Here is an 18,167-nt window from a genome sequence, read left to right as displayed (position 1 = left end):
AAAAAGGAGGAACAATGGAAAATGTTTTTGGAATACGAAAGAGCACTGTTGAAGAGAATGAGAAATATGTGTCGAATTAACTTTCTGAACAGTTGTTTGCAAGCTGATATAGTGCCACGTTTTTTGAAATTTCGTGTACCCACAAATGGGTGTTTTGAACCAACGATCGTCCATAATTTTCAGAAACGTTTACTGAAAGAAGAATGCAACAAAGCCAAAAAAGCACGAGCAGTCCACGACGCAACCATAAAAGACATACGAGACGCTCTTAAATTTAGTGTCCACAGGAGGTATCTACCATCGATAATAGTCCATTCGAGATTGAAAGTTAGAATGGAGAGGAATGAAGTAATGTCAACACAATCGAAAAAGCTATTTCAGCTCCACAATACCGTTAGACTACTAGACGTCGAGGTTCCAGTACCGAAATACGTACTTGATACACTTTCAATGGGGCCAAAGAACTCTGTTTTGACGAAATTTGACTCGAAAGGCTTCCTTGCCGAGATGGACTTGTTACTCAATAATCTCCAAAACCCAGACGTGACAAATGAAACAATCAACGACATAAACATCGCCACCCTAAAATACGTAAAAAACTGTTCAAAACAAAAGATCCCTAGACACGTGAAAATGACTAACCGTTTCCTGAAAGAAAACGCCTTACTCGCAGTTCCATTCGATAAAGGCACAGGGATTTGTGTGATGAAAGAGAACACATACCAGGAAAAAATGAATGACATTCTAAACTTAAGTCAATTCGTAAAAGAAACTCCAACACGTAAGAATGCAAGGGAAGTGGTGCTAAAAGAGGAAGAAAGGATAAATTCAGAACTAATTACCTTGAATAAAAACAGTAAAATCGATGATAAGTTACTAGAAGATCTACGATCAACAGGTGGACAACTACCCCGATTATACGGCACAGCGAAGGTCCACAAACAAAATGTACCGATGAGACCAGTCTTATCAATGCCATCTTCACCCTACTACAACATCGCCAAAAGAATAACAGAATGGTTGTCAGTCGTACCACAATCGAAAATTAATAGTTCAGCAAAGAAAACGGTTGATCAGCTAAAGGATATCGAGTTAGATGAGGACGAAGTCATGATCTCGTTTGATGTGAAATCGCTGTACACCAACGTACCCGTCGACGAAGCGATCCAAGATGCAGCTGACCTACTCTATTCTGGGAATGTAAAAAAGCCACCTGTTGACAAAGAAACATTTATCACACTAACCAAACTTGCGACAACTGACGTTATGTTGCTAACTCATGATGGACCGTACAAACAAGTGGATGGCTTAGCTATGGGTTCCCAACCAGCCCCTTGTCTGGCCAATATATGGTTGTCCAAATTCGAAGAATTTATCAAAGATGACGCGAAAATTTTCGAGCGTTACATGGACGATATTCTAAGATCAATTAAACGACAACACATTGATCAAAAGTTGATTGACGTTAACGACGATGAGAAAGTCCACAAGAATTTGAAATTCACGTTGGAGATTGAAGAGGATGGTAAGCTACCTTTCCTAAACGTATGTATCATACACAAAGGAAACTCCCTTGAGTCAACATGGTACTGCAAACCGACAGATACCGGGCTTATGATGAACTTCCACGCGTTGTCACCGAAACGATACAAACGGAATGTAGTATCTGGTATTGTCCACAGAATATACAGAGCTTGCAGTCACTGGCGCCACTTTCATGAAAGCCTTCAAAGGGCTAAGTCGATGTTAGAGAAGAACCAGTATCCACCAGAATTTTATGACCCAATCATTTCTTCAACCATCGAGAAAATCATTTCAAAAGAAAACGAGCAATTGTTAACGTCAAACCAGGAGCCAGAACAAAAGCAAGCTAAAGTAAAGTTCTTCGTGGAATATCGTGGTAAAGTGACTGATAACTTTATTAACCATCTTCACAAGTGTGGAGCACCAGTACAACCAGTGGTCACACTTAGAAAGCTCAAAACAACCCTTCCTAGCCTTAAACCTTCTATCAAAAGAGAACTGAAAAGTGGAGTGATTTATAAAATTTCTTGTCCAAGATGTAATTCTTGCTATGTTGGGCAAACTGCTCGACACGTGATCACCCGCTTTAAAGAACACAGAAATAGAAAGGAAGGGCCAGTAAGGATGCATTTCATGAGATGTTGTAAACGAAAACCTGAATTTGAGGACCTTGAAATTTTAGGCTCTACAATCAAAGGAGAAGTACACTTATTGACAATTGAGGCACTATTTATTAGGGAAATAAAACCAGACCTCAACACCAAGGATGAGTTTAAAAGCAGACAGCTGCTCATTAAGATTTGAATAGTATTTATTCCATTGTCGCTATTAATGATAGCCTTGGGTATATGTATCTATTTTTGATGATTACATTGTTTTCATATGTACATGCACAATTTTATGACTTAATTGTTTCCTTTTCTCTTTTAATACTTGTTTTATATTCCCATGTGATTTTATGATTTTTTTCAATTTTTTAGAAATACTGAACATTTTGCTTGTAGCTTACTTTTTAACTGATGATGGACGTGAATGTTCGAAATATATTTTGTGATTTTACCTTATGAACCATTGCAGTTCAAACATTTATCTGTATATTAATTATGACATAATTTACCCGACGGTGCCACTTGTCAAATTGTCACCCATTAGAGGAAGAATTGCATTAGGATGTGTGTGGTCACATGCGAGGGGTAAATCACTCGCAAAATTATCTACAAAAAGTCAAAAAATAATCAAAATACAAAAAGTCAAAGAAAAAGTCAAAAAGTTTCTTGAATGGGCGGATGGGTGGAGCAAAATTTATGGGTGGTTGGTGTTTTTGAACAGATTTGGGCGGAAAATGTTGGGCGTTTTTGTCGGGAAACAGTCAAAATGAAAGTTTGAAAAAAGTCAAAAGTCAAATAAAAGTCAAAAAAAAATTCAAAAAGTCAAATGAAAATTCAAAAAGTCAGGTATCGAACAGATTTTTTCAAGTGATTTACCCCTCGGTCACATAAAACTACTTTTAAATATTACAGTGGAACCTCTAATTAGCGGACACCATCGGTGAAGTATTTTGTCTAATTTTCTATCCTATTCTATTTATTTTCAGTCAGGGTCAATAAATAATACTAAACTAAAACACAATATTGACATATTATTCTTGGCGACGAAGATAAAGTGATCATTCAGTTGATGCAAACAAGTCGATCCCTATCCGGTTAGTAAGCAGCAGACCTACAATCTGGTAAGTCATCTTATTAATTATTAATCGCTGATCACAGAGATTTGCCAACAGGAATACTCCACAACCCAAGCGGTAAGTCAATTCAATCTACAGTCTTCACCGACTGGTGAACTACCAGGCAAACGTTTGGTCTGTAGCATTCATATACAGCTTTCACCTGTCCGTTGAACCACCTGGTCAGCGCACTAGATCTGGGGATACAGCTTTCACCAACTGGTGAACCACCTGGTCCGAGTATCAGGTCTGTTGACTCAGCTTTCAACGGCTGGTGAACCACCTGGCCAAGGAGCCAGGTCTGTAAATATGAATTCAAACACAACGCAACTCTACTTTGACCCTGACTGCCATCCGGATGACACGCTCAAGGCATTCACGGAATTCACCTTTGATTATGAATTGCGGTATGCGGTAATGTATCCGGACCCGCCTAAAGTGTCATTAGATTCGGCATTGCAGAGGTGGAAACTGGGAAACGACAACAGGAATCCCAACATTGAAGAATACGATGCAATCATCGATCAATGGAAGGCAAAAGACATGGTGGCAAAATTTCTTGGAATATATTCCTCACGACGCCTTGTAAACGACTGGACGATGGCCTCGCCAGTAGAAAAGGCAAGAAAGGAAGCCACATGGACACAATTTAAAGAAGCTATGCATGCCTATTACAAACCAACAGAAAACCTGACCCTCAAGCATTTTCAATTCCGGTCCTTACACCAAGTTAAGGATGAAGCCTTCATTGCTTTCTGCAATCGCGTTGAAAAAGAAAGTAACCATTGCCAATTCCAATGTGAGAATGCAAATTGTACAGGTGCAACAACCGCAGTCCGTGATCAAATCATAATTGGTACACTGAATGGAGAAATTAGAGAGGAGGCACTGAAAACTCATGGGATCTAAACTCACTCCGAAGAGAAGGAATGCGTCTCGAAAGCGCAGTCCACGGAGCATCGGAAATTGCAGGCGAAGGAAGCATCAATAGGCTATATGGGAAATACTCCAGAAAAAACCCGCATAATCCGAAGACACCATCACAGGCCCCAAACAAAAACAAACCAACAGCATGTTTCTTCTGTGGAATAACCGGGAAGAGACAAGATATCATCACACATGCAAGAGCATGTCCTGCAAAGACATCTATTTGTAGCAAATGTGATAAAATGGGCCATTATTCAAAGGTCTGCAGAAGCAAGCACAATGAGAAAAATACGGTGAACGAAATGCAGGAATCAGAACCAACAGAGGATGAAAACACATCAGTATACAATGTCAATCTCTTTAAGATCACCCATCCAAAAGGAAACAACGAGGACTTTAGAACAGAGGTACTAATCAACAATCATCTGGACATGGTACTAGCAGACACTGGCGCAGGAATATCGGTGTGCAGCCTAGATACTTTTCAAATGTAAAAATAACATATCAGATCTAACTAAAGAAATTTTCAAACATGATGAAAATATCAAAGTAAATCGCAAAACGCCTTACTTCAGATCAAGAGAAATAAACTCTGTTTTTCACGGTTCAGAGTCACTTTCATTTTTAGGGCCAAAAGTTTGGGAATTAATTCCGGATGAGTATAGAGATATAGTTGATCTTAGTATTTTTAAGGAAAAGATTAAGCAATGGAGGCCTACATCATGCCCGTGTAGAAACTGCCGAACCTATATTGACGGTGTCGGCTTTTTGTAATCACCTTACAAATTGTAAAGTAGCGTTGACTTTTATTAGCCTTTGTTGCTACCTGTTCGTCAACTTGAAATAAACTATTACATACATATACAGCCAAGAAATGGAACATTGCAGAGAGGATGTGTGATACAAATTTGAAGATTAAGCCGTATAAAAGTCAATCCATTCCAGCCATCGGAGTAAGCATGTGCAGTGTATCATTTGGCGATAGAACTGTCCCAGTTCAATGGTACGTTATAAAGGAGCCATGCGAGTCAGTCCTTTCTGGTACCAAAGCAAGCCAATTGAACATTGTCAAATTCAATCGCACTCCAGAGGTGCTAATGCCAGTCAGGATGATTGAGCTCAAAGATAGTACACTGAAAGAACATCTTCAAGAAATCATTGCTTCCAAAACACCATTGTTCAAAGCATAGTATAAGAAAGCCGCGGCTGGAATGATAACATTTGAATTTCTACTGTTCTATCTCTGTCGTATTTGATGATTATTTGTTGATCAAGAAATAAGTACTGTAGCATCTTTAATGGTAAACTTTATTAGTTTGTAGTTAATACTTACTTCGCAGTGCGTTTTAGACATTAATGATATGCCCTTGATAATACACTTGCATTATAATATCATTGTGCAGGAAAGATCAACAATAAGAAATTTAAACAAGCACAAAATGGCTGGGCTGAAAGAACTAAAAAATTAATAAGGTGCCTCGAAATGCCTTCACAATATTTCAGTGAAATCTTTCTAGAAATCAATGAAATAGTACATCAAGATAATTCTGTGAAAATTTCAAGCCAGCACCTTCAAAATTTATCATTCAAACTGACAGGAAATTTGTTATCTTGAATATAGTTCTTATAATTTTAATTTTGGCGAAAAACTATCGTTTCCACAAAATACCCCTAAAATATGTCCAAAATCAGTTAAAGTGTTTCATTGTGTACAGATTCAAAGATATCTAGAAATAAAAAATCTTCTTGTGAAGGAAAATAAGAGAAAAATTTCAAAAACTATCTACCAATAATAGACTGACAATCTTGATGTTCTTATAAAGCTCGGAGAAAGAGATGGAACAGCAATTAACTGAGAAGACAATGCGGTACATATTCCAGCCGCGGCTTTCTTATACTATGTTCAAAGGAATTGGTAAGTTAAGGAATTATACTGTAAAGCTCCAACATAATGATTCTGTTAAACCAGTGGCAGAGCCTCCAAGGCGTATCCCTTACCACTTGAAGAGTCGCATAGAAGAAGCCGTCACCGACATGATAAAGCAGGATGTGATTGAGGAGCTTCCAGTTGGTCAACAGACCCCATGGATTTCTAATATGGTCATAGCTCCAAAAGATGATGGAAATATTCGGATCACACTTGATGCGAAAAATGTGAATAAAGCCTTGCTATCATCAAACTACCCGATCCCAAGATCAGAGGATATAAAAGCACAACTATCAGGAAAAAAAGTATTTTCCAAGCTTGACTTAAAATCAGCATTCTGGCAGCTTGAAATAGCAGAAGAAGCCCGAAATTTAACAGTTTTCCACATGAATGGTAAGCTGTATCGATACAAAAGGCTGGTCATGGGTTTAAAGCCCTCCCAAGGTGAACTAAATGCAGCCCTTCAGCCCTTGTTTGCTAATCTTCCTGAGGTACACGTGATCCATGACGACATAATTGTTGCCACTGATGAAGAAACATCACATGTGAAAATAGTTGAAAAGGCACTCTCCATTCTACAAGACAAAGGCCTAACATTAAATAAAGAGAAATGTAAATTTGGAGCCAAACAAATAAAATTTTGGGGTTATGATAATATCCGCCGATGGCATACGCCCTGATCCCGAGAAAGTTGAAGCACTCAATCACTTGACCATTCCTGCAAACAAAGAGGAGTTAGTCAGCTTCATTTGCATGATGCAAAGCAATGCTGACTTCATCGAGGGATTTGCTCAGAAGGCTTCAATCTTAAGGGAACTAACAAAGAAAGGGGTGCGGTTTAAATGGAGAAGAAACATAATGATGCCTTTATGCACTAATAGAATCATTTCGCGAAGACGTCTTGCTGCGCTATTTCAATCCAGGGACTAGAACGTACATCATAGTTGATGGGCACAGGACAGGACTGGGTGCCATATTGGCGCAAGGTCCTTCATTAAATGAAGCCAGGCCAGTTGCTCTGGCATCAAGAACTACCAGTGTCTCAGAGAAGCACTGTCCACAGCTCGATTTGGAGGCTGCCAGCCTCGATTTTGGGCTAAGGCGCTTCAGAGAATATGTTGTGGGCTCGCCCACTCTCATCAAGGTGGTCACAGACCATAACCTTTGGTGCACATATTCAATGGCCGTCGCAATGGCTCAATTAGGACCAGAAGAATAAAACTGAACCACCAAGACATCCCTTTCATCGTCGAATACCAAAAAGGCTCGCTTAATCAGGTGGACTACATGAGTAGACACGCAAGAGAATTATCCAGTTTACCTACTGAACAAAGGAGGGAATGCAACGAACTAAACAACCTCCTCTATGCGCTTCACACAACGCCAATAACTGACCAAATCACCTTAGCAAAAATTGCAAAGGAAACAAGCAAAGACGAGACTCTGAGTAAAATACAAGAATATCTCAGGAAGGGATATTCCAAAATTCCAGACGGGGTTTCAAGGGAGGTTAAGAGATTCAACTCCATACTCGAAGAACTGACCATCGTTGCAAATGGCATCATCTTCAAAGAAGATCGAATCGTTCTGCCAAAATCGTTGCACGATCTGGCCATTAGTCTTGCACATAGAGGTTCGCATCCCGGTCGAAGCGGAATTGAACGAAGACTTAGATTTCACTTTTTCTTTCATGATATGTTCAACAAAGTTAAAAGTTTCGTCTCCGAATGCAATGAATGTGCCATATTTGTCGACAAGAAAACAAAAGAGCCTATAACTGGCCATAAAGTGCCTGAGCGATGCTGGGAGACTGTAGCTGTGGACCTGTTCGGCCCAATGCCATCATCAAAGCATGTAGTGATTGTACAGGATATAGGGTCTAGATACCCTGCTGCCAAACTAGTTTCGTCCACAAAAGCTGATAAGGTTATTCCAGCGCTAGGAGAAATATACGACGAGTATGGCTACCCAGAAACCCAAATCTCGGACAATGGGCCTCCCTTCAACAGCAAAAAAATGAAGGCCTTCACTGATAGTCATGGGACAAACACAAGATTCTCTTCACCCCATTTCCCAAGTCAAAATCCAGCGGAGACGTTCATGAAAACGATTGGGAAAACCATGAAAATTAATAACCGCACGACCAAAAATGAGGCTGAGGCTCTAAGGGAAGCAATGAAGACCTACCGTCAGACCCCACACCCAGCAACAGGGTTACCACCTGCCAACATACTTTTTAGAGATGGTTTAAAGGATAAGTTTCCTCGGAAACCATCAAGTATAGAAGAGATAATTGAGGCGAGGGGGATGGATAAAAGAAAAAAACAAATTCGACAGGATGCTACCAATACATCCAAATACAGAATTGAGTCAAACATCACCCCCGGAGACCTAGTTCTTGTGAGAGACTGGACGAGGAGGTCGAAGTTTGACCCGATTTTTCTACCATCTCCATTCCTGGTTTGTGAATTGAATAAAGAAAAGAAAAACGTTCTGTTAAGTGAATTAGATTCCAACCGAGTTCTGTTGCGGCATCTCGATGATGTCAAAAAGTGTAATCACTACGAGCCTACAATATCCGAAAGAAAGCAACAAGACGAACTACCATCAATTACCCACAACGCTGAGGAACTTGCTAGAAATCTCATTGAAGAAGACAGTGAAGATACAGAGATACTCCCACAGCAACAGTTTGACATTCCGGTCGACCTTCCAAATAATGTTCCCATCCTCCCGCAGGAGGAGGCAAGGGAAGAAATACAACCAAAAAGATCAAAAAGGATTAGAAAAACCAGACAGCGATACATCGAGATCTGCTGATCTTCCATAAGGACTACCAATATCTATCATTGGTCTCAGCAGTTCTCATTGTTCCTGTCTGCACCTCATCCATACAATAAATTTTTCCTTTCTTTTCCTAGAACATGGGCAAGAAAACCCGAACAAAGAAGCAAATAAAATTTTACAGACACCTTGCCCGACAAACAAGGAAAGCAAAGACACATTCAAATGATGTGAGACGAGTCGTACTTAAGAATGTAGAGGAACCAAAGCGTACTATTGTGATTCCGCCTAACGTTGAAGTTATCAATAGCGACGATGCTATATCGATCACGGCATCTGATAATGACTTTAATTGATCGTGTTTAATCAATTTAAATCGCGTTACACACAATAATTTCATGATTTTTTTATTTTTTTATACTCCCATATACATATTTATTCGTTTATTCCTATTTTTTCCATTACATTTGGTACATATGTCATTTATAATTTATCAATATATATAAAATTTATTATATATGGTAATGGTCATGAAGTATTTTGTCTAATTTTCTATCCTATTCTATTTATTTTCAGTCAGGGTCAATAAATAATACTAAACTAAAACACAATATTGACATATTATTCTTATCGGGGAAAGGGGTTAGTGTCCGCTAATTAGAAGTGTCCGCCTTTTAGAAACTTTTGATCTCGGAACTCCAATTTTGAAATTAGGCCATCCCAGGGTGTCGAAAATACAAAATTGTGGTCTGAAGTACTTATCTGCAAACACTAGGCCATAGAAGAACAAGAGAAAGCGTTATTAAAACCCAACAATTTAGTTTTTAACAAATAAAAGAAAAATCTAGAAATATAATTAACACCAAAATCGAAAACACAATTCGTTGAATGGGTCAATGGAAAAATGGAAATTTGTAGAAATAATTTGAATAATAAGACTTAAAATAAAAATATCTAAAAAACTTTTTTTGTGGACGACTGTGATCCGTTTGATATTCAATGTCCGCTAAATTGGAGAGCTAAAATAGGGGTTTTGGCAATTTCGTGCGAAAAAATTTGTCCGCTAATCAGAGGGTCCGCCTTTTAGAAACTTTTTTATGAGGATTTGACTAGGAAACGGCCGGGGAAAATGAAATTGTCCGCTAATCAGAGGTGTCCGCCTTTTAGAGTGTCCGTTAATTAGAGGTTTTACGAAAATTTTCAGCTAGTCTTTGTAAAGTGAACATTAATGACTTCAAAAGTCATTGAAATTAGTCATTAATGACGTCATAATGAGCCGTCACTTGACTCATCTTTTTAGATTAATTATTTTTCATTATTCATTTTTACGATCCATAGGGAATTCTCCTAGCTCATTTCCACTCGCGTTTTCAATTTTGTTTTCATGATTCAATGAAAAACCTTCTATGAGAAGGGTGAGTGAAATTTTGCAAGAGTCAATTTTTGACACGATTTTTTACTTCATCACTCAAGCAACCACATTTTGGATATTTTCACTATTCTATTCTTCTGCTCAAGCAGGGACTTTCACTTGAGCAATCTGGTGAGAAATTTTTATATTATATTTTTTCAAATCAAATTTTCATATTTTTTCTACTTCTGGTGTTCCTCTGTGCATACATTCCAGGCTTTTCTTAGATTCATAGTTCTCAATATAGTCTTACAGACCAAATGTATGCACATTTTCAGTCCCCATTTCTAACGATTTTCAGCATTTTTCAAGCGTCATTTCAGTGTGCCACTTCAATTCAATTTAGTCAAAATTTTCATCAAATTTTATAGATTTCAAATTTCAATTTTTAAACTAGATTGTATTTTCAATTTCTAGTTTGAACGTATTCGAAAAAGATCGTTACAAACATACGCCTTGGCGAATCCCGCTAACATTCAAACAGAAGTCAAGTCGTCCGATATCCAACAAATCTCATGAGAAATCATTCATTGTCAAACCATCAATCGTCGTCGAACGTCAAAACGTCGTCGTCAAACTGTCGATCGTCGTCGAACGTCAAAACGTCGTCGTCAAACCGTCAATCGTCGTCAAACGTCAAAACGTCGTCGTCAAACCGTCAATCGTCGTCGAACGACAAAACGTCGTCGTCAAACCGTCAATCATCGTCGAACGTCAAAACGTCGTCGTCAAACCGTCAATCGTCGTCGAACGTCAAAACGTCGTCGTCAAACCGTCAATCGTCGTCGAACGACAAAACGTCGTCGTCAAACCGTCAATCATCGTCGAACGTCAAAACGTCGTCGTCAAACCGTCAATTGTCGTCGAACGTCAAAACGTTGTCATCGAATCGTCAATCATCGTCAAGACACCGATCATCATCAAACTGCCAATCGTCGACATCATTGAACAATCACACGTCGTCAAATCGTCAATCGTCGTCGAACCGTCAATCTTCGTCAAACCACCAATCGTCGTCGAACCGTCAATCGTCGTCAAATCATCAATCTCCGTCAAACCATCCGTCGTCGTCGAACCGTCAATCGTCGTCGAGCCGTCAATCTTCATCGAATCATCGATCGTCGTCAAGCCGTCAATCGTCGTCAACCCATCAATCTTCATCGAATCGTCGATCGTCGTCAAGCCGTCAATCGTCGTCAACCCATCAATCTTCATCGAAACGTAAAGTAGTTCTATCTCATCGTTGCTCCCTCAAATCGACGATCCACCGGGTCAACCCAGAAAGTCGACGAATTGTCAAACTATCAAATCGTCGAGTCATCAAGTCACCTACCCGTCGCATCATCGTTCAATTACAATACCAATAAACAAACATTCATTACAAATTTATGCAATTAAGAACAAAAATCAGATTTGATTACAAAATGTATGGCAACGATGGATCAAAAATTCCCAAAGGCGAAGCCAATCAAGAGCCCTCATTAAAAACTTTACACGACTCCTTCAAAGTAGTCCATGAGGATATAAAAGACTATATCGATGAAAATGAAATCGATGAGACATTGTCAATACCTGAGATTGATGAATTAATTTCAAAAATTGAAACCTTAAGAACAACTTACCGCCATCTGTTCATCCAATTCCCAAAAGACAACATGGAGGATGTATTCAATGACTCTTATTATGCAACAATAAATGACATTAAACATTATGTCAACTCTGCTAGAAATAAGAAGAAAGAGTTGAAAAGCAAGCTGTCATCGTCAACTGAATTTGCAAACCTTAAATGCAATGAATTCATGATCAGAAACATTAAATCAACACTAAAACTTGTTGAATCAAAACTTGAAGCTGATCTGACTGGAGCCACTGGATCAGAAATCAAGAATGCCCACAAAGACTCATGCAATATCACCAAGTCAATGGAAAAACTATCTACCGACATCAAAATGCTCATAAGAGAGACAGCTGGCACACCCAAGGACGCCGAAGTCCAATTGATTCAAGAACGTTATGAACGATGCAACAACAATCTTCGCAAACACAATGCAACCATCAATGACGAGCTTACAAAACGTGAACTCGATAAACATGCTAACTTTAAAGATTCTCTACTGAACATCAAAATATCGAAATTCGGTGGTTTCAACTCCAAAACAGACATCTACACCTTCCAAAGTGACTTCGAAAAACTACACGCTAAAGGCACACCCACATGCTTCCTACCTGATTTGCTGAGGAATAATTATCTCGAAGAGCCAGCACTGTCGATGGTCAAGACCGAGCAAAACATTGATGAGATCTGGAAACGACTCAAAGCTTCTTTCGGTAACACCAAAATTTTGCTGAGCCACAAGCTTGCTGAGATATCATCACTCGAATATGTTTGGAAGCACAAGCACCCCTCAAAGATATCAGAATCACTGTCTAAAGTTGTTGCCATAATGAAGGATTTGCTAACACTGTGCAAATCTCACAACATCGAATCAAATCTTTACAACAGCAATGGCATCAGAGACATCTACAAAGTCATAGGAGAGTCAAGAGCAACCAAATTCCTTGAAATCGTTATCGATGAAGACCCAGATGATGAAAGGCTATGGAAAAACTTAATTGAATTCCTCGAGCGTGAAGTCAAAATACAGCAACAAAAGCAGCTTGTCCATTATGATCAACATCAATCAACAACTCCTCCATCTCAACCATTCCGTCCCAGAAAATCTGGACATCACTCATCAGCCTTCACAGATCAGCACAAATGTTTCATCTGCAATGCAACGGATCATACACCAACCCTTGGTCCTCACAATTCCAAGCTCATCCAATACTTCGTGTGTAAAGACTTTGTTGAGATGACACCTGCCAAACGATTCGCAACCCTCAGGAGACTCAACCTTTGTCACCAGTGCCTATTTCCAGGTGCAGATGTCAACACGGGAAAACATCGCGAAGGAAGATGCCAAAAAGACTTCATTTGCCCAGACCAAAGTCATGATAATGAGACGTTCCCTGTCAAAAAGCACGTCCTCGTTTGTGAACAACACAAGACTGAACCAAAGAACATCGAAATGCTCGACAAGTTCAAATCACGATGCATCTCCAAAAGGACCAATGTACCAGACTTCTCAAAGAGCATTTCCAATCACCATTCCATCCAGTCGTACAAATCAGAAGTATTGAAGGATGCTACTGAACATTCGGGGATCTTCACATTACAAAAGATCCTTATCAACAACAAGTCATATATGATATTTTATGACTCAGGATGTGATGATTTCATCGTCCGCAATCAAGCTGTCAAGCAACTTGGAACTGATGCTGAACACCAATGCAAGCTGCCCATCAACCTTGGAGGAGTTGGTGATTCTTCCAAGTCAATAACAACCAATATCTACTCGATCAAATTTCCAACTTGGGATGGTTCACTTGCAACATTCACCGGAATCTCACTGGAAAAGATCACAGCCACGTTTCCGACATATCATCTCAATGGGCAAGTCAAACACGATATCGATCAAGCATACAAAAAGATCGGAGGAGACCCGTCAAAACTTCCACAACTTCCACCAACAGTCGGAGGAGATGTTGACTTTATGGTTGGCATAAGGTACTTGCGTTACCACCCCAGATTTGTATTTCAATTACCCTCTGGTCTGACCATTTATGAATCAATCTTCAAAAATCCTGATGGCAGTCGAGGAGTAATTGGTGGACCACATCAGCTATTCACAATGATACATCAACAACACAATAAAGGCAAGAACGATTTCTACACCAACCAACTCAAAATCTACAATGCTGGATACAGAGTCAACCCTGATGTTCCACTGCTCTGCACCAAGAATACACTCAGGGTTTCATCTTTCGCTTCTCAACAAGAAAGTTCATTTGATGTAGCAGAAAATGCAGGCTCTGAAATATCGTATCGGTGTTCAAAGTGTCGCTCATGTGATGACTGCAAATCAAACGGCTCAATCGAGGCTACAAGCATACGAGAAGAAATTGAACAAGAACTGATTAACAAGTCTGTTGCCGTATCACCTGAAGACAAGATTACCGTGGCAACATTACCATTTACCCATGATCCAGTCACCCGACTAGCACCAAATCGATCAAAAGCAATGAAGGTCTATCAACAACAGGTTTCAAAGCTCAACAAGCACCCCAGTGACAAACAAGATGTGATAGAATCAGAGAGAAAACTTCAAAGACTGGGTCACGTTGACTTCGTCAAGAACCTAACACAATCACAGCAAACCAAACTATCTTCAAATATCATCAAAAACTACATCCCTTGGAGAGCAGTTTGGAAAGCCAGCTCCATTACGACACCTTGCAGAGTCGTTTTTGACGCTTCACAGCCCACCAGTTCTGGTCACAGCCTCAACTCCATTCTTGCAAAGGGAACCAATGGAATGAACAGATTGGTCGAAATTCTCATTCGATGGTATAGTCACCGGATAGCCTTTCACACTGACGTCACAAAAATGTATAACTCCATTAAACTTCATGAAGACCATTGGTGTTTCCAGCGCTATCTCTGGCATGACACACTTGACGTTAATCAACAGCCCGAGGAGAAAGTAATCAAGACTTTAATCTATGGCGTCAAGTCTAGTGGAAATCAATCAGAAAGAGGTATCCGTCAGACATCAGCACTTTCCAAGAAAGAATTTCCACGTGTCGATGAAATCGTGAATGATGACTTGTATGTTGATGATTGCATCTCTGGAGGAGAGGACTTAACATCTGCAATGACTACCGCAGACGAAATGGAGATTTCTTTGGGCAGAGGTGGTTTTGGTCTTAAAGGATTTACCTTCAGTGGATCGGATCCTCCAGAATCATTGACCAAGGATGGAACATCAATTGGTGTTGGAGGACTTATCTGGTATCCAAAGTCAGATGAAATCTCTATCGACGTGTCCGAGCTGAACTTTGCGAAAAAACAACGAGGCAAAAAACCAACCGTTCAAGTTGGTGTCGTACCTGAGAGGCTAACAAGACGTCACTGTGTTTCAAAGGTCAGCGAGTTATTCGACATCACAGGAAAAATCACACCAGTAACCGCATCATTCAAGTTGGATCTTCACAATCTCATTGAGCGTGGTTTGGGCTGGGACGATGTTATACCTGACAACTTACGTGTAATCTGGGAAGATAATTTCCAGATGATGCAGGAGATCAAAAATATCAAGTACTCAAGGACTATTGTTCCACTAGATGCAGCCAATCTAAACATCACCACAGTCGATTTTGGAGACGCAAGCAAACAAATGGCAGCCATCGCCATATATGCAAGAATCCAACGCACCAATGGAACGTATTCATCTCAACTAATTTTCTCAAGATCAAAAGTCATATCACCAACAACTCAACCTCGTGCCGAACTTGCTGCAGCTGTTCTAAATGCCCACACTGGTACTGTTGTCAAGCGTGCACTCAAGTCAAAACATGAAAGCTCCGTCAAACTCACTGACAGCACCATTGTCCTACATTGGATAAGCAACGATGAACTGATACTCAAGCCATTCGTTCGAAATCGAATCTCAGAAATCAAACGTTTCACCTCACCTGAAGAATGGCGCTACATAAATACCAAATGCATGCTGGCTGATGTCGCAACAAGGAAAGGTGCACAACTTGAAGACATCGACAGTGGTTCTGAATGGATCAACGGTCAAGAGTGGATGTCATTAAACACTGATGAATTCCCAACAAAAACCGTTAGTCAAATCATCCTCGACTCAGTTGATTTAAACCACATGAAGAAGGAGACAACCTATGAATCAAATCATCAAGAAGTCTACCTCTCATATCAAAATCGATCTTTACCTATTGAAGTTAAAGAGAGATACAAATTCTCAACCTACTTACTGGATCCCAACAAGTTCCGCTTTCGCAGCGTCGTGAGAATCTTTGCTTATGTGATCAAATATGTGAAGAGCCTTAAACATTCAGTGCTCAAAAGGAAAGAAAAAGAAGGAAGTAAAAGTAAAACAACACCACGTGACCCTGAAGATACTCGTCTCACAGAAGAAGAGCTTCAACAGGCTGAATCTTATTACTGGCGAAAAGCAACAAATGAAGTCAAAAAATTCGTCAATCCACAGAAGTACAAGCATTTATCCACAGAACAAGATGGAATACTGAAATACACAGGAAGAATCCTACCGGATGATGAAATCAATATCACAACCCCTATGACTCGTGTGATGAAGGATTTACAAACAACAAGTTTCTGTGTACCAATCGTGGACAAAAATTCCCCACTGGCCTATGCGATCTTACATGAAATCCATTGGCATGACAAGACAGCAAGACATTCTGGCATTGAATGCAATCTTCGTTATGCTTCCAAAGTTGCCCATATTCTGGAAGGTCGTGACGTTGCCAAAAGGATCAAAGCCTCATGCAAATTATGTCGTTATCTGGAAAAGCAACGTGTCAAGGTTGCCATGGGAAAGACACCAAACTGCTGCTTGACTATCGCTCCAGCTTTCTACAATACACAATGCGACTTAGCTGGTCCGTTTCTGGCATTCGATACCCACAACAAACGTAAATCGATCAAGATCTGGCTAACCATCTTCTGCTGTTCAACAACATCTACAATTTCCATCAAAATCATGGATGATTACAGTACGCCAGCCTTTCTCATGTCATTTACACGTTTTTCGTGTGATAATGGTTATCCAAAGAATATGTACGTGGATCAAGGTAGCCAAATAATCAAAGGATGTGCTGACACCAAGATCAATTTCAGGGATCTCCAGTCACGTCTACACATCGATGTCAATGTAAATTTTGAAGTCTGCCCTGTAGGTGGACACAACTTCAATGGAAAGGTGGAGAGAAAAATCCGTGAAGTGAAAGCATCAATCAATAAATCCCTATCAAACCAGAAATTATCAGTTATTCAATGGGAAACAATATCGTCCGAGATTGCCAATTCAGTCAATGACCTACCACTAGCACTTCATGGAGTAGTTGCAGACTTTGAAACAATGGACTTAATAACACCCAATCGCTTAAAACTTGGCAGAAATAACGACTGCAGTCCCGCTGGTCCCTTCACGATAGAAAAACGCTTCTCAAAGATTATGGAAACCAATCAACAAATCTATGATGCTTGGTTTGACCAATGGTTAATCAATCACGTCCCCAAAATCGTTCATCAGCCAAAGTGGTTCGTTCAAGACAGAGATATGATGGTTGGTGACATTGTATTGTTTCTACAAAAAGAATCGGTTTTATCATCCACATACCACTACGGAATGGTCAAAGAATTGTTCCCTGGTCGTGACTTAAAGATTCGAAAGGTGAAGGTAGTCTACAAAAATCAATACGAGAAAACCTTTCGAGAAACCATGCGTGCAGTTCGTGAGTTGATTGTCATACACCAAGTGGATGAAATTGATTTAATGGATGAATTGAACGATATGTACAAAAATTCCAAGTAATTCACCTGACTTTTGAATCTGCCTGGGGGCAGTGTAAAGTGAACATTAATGACTTCAAAAGTCATTGAAATTAGTCATTAATGACGTCATAATGAGCCGTCACTTGACTCATCTTTTTAGATTAATTATTTTTCATTATTCATTTTTACGATCCATAGGGAATTCTCCTAGCTCATTTCCACTCGCGTTTTCAACTTTGTTTTCATGATTCAATGAAAAACCTTCTATGAGAAGGGTGAGTGAAATTTTGCAAGAGTCAATTTTTGACACGATTTTTTACTTCATCACTCAAGCAACCACATTTTGGATATTTTCACTATTCTATTCTTCTGCTCAAGCAGGGACTTTCACTTGAGCAATCTGGTGAGAAATTTTTATATTATATTTTTTCAAATCAAATTTTCATAT

General features: G+C 39.6%; 1 protein-coding gene across 1 annotated transcript in view; it reads right to left on the bottom strand.

The window, feature by feature from the left end:
• LOC136819065 (uncharacterized) overlaps positions 1-18,167 on the bottom strand; it is a 33,881-nt gene that overhangs the window by 14,949 nt on the left and 765 nt on the right. The gene's annotated exons all lie outside the window — the stretch shown is intronic.

The sequence above is a fragment of the Clytia hemisphaerica genome, unplaced genomic scaffold, assembly GCF_902728285.1.
Source record: "Clytia hemisphaerica strain Z4C2 unplaced genomic scaffold, Clytia hemisphaerica genome assembly, whole genome shotgun sequence".
In the NCBI taxonomy this organism is placed as follows: Eukaryota; Metazoa; Cnidaria; class Hydrozoa; order Leptothecata; family Clytiidae; genus Clytia; species Clytia hemisphaerica.
This window is presented reverse-complemented; position numbering and strand designations above follow the sequence as displayed.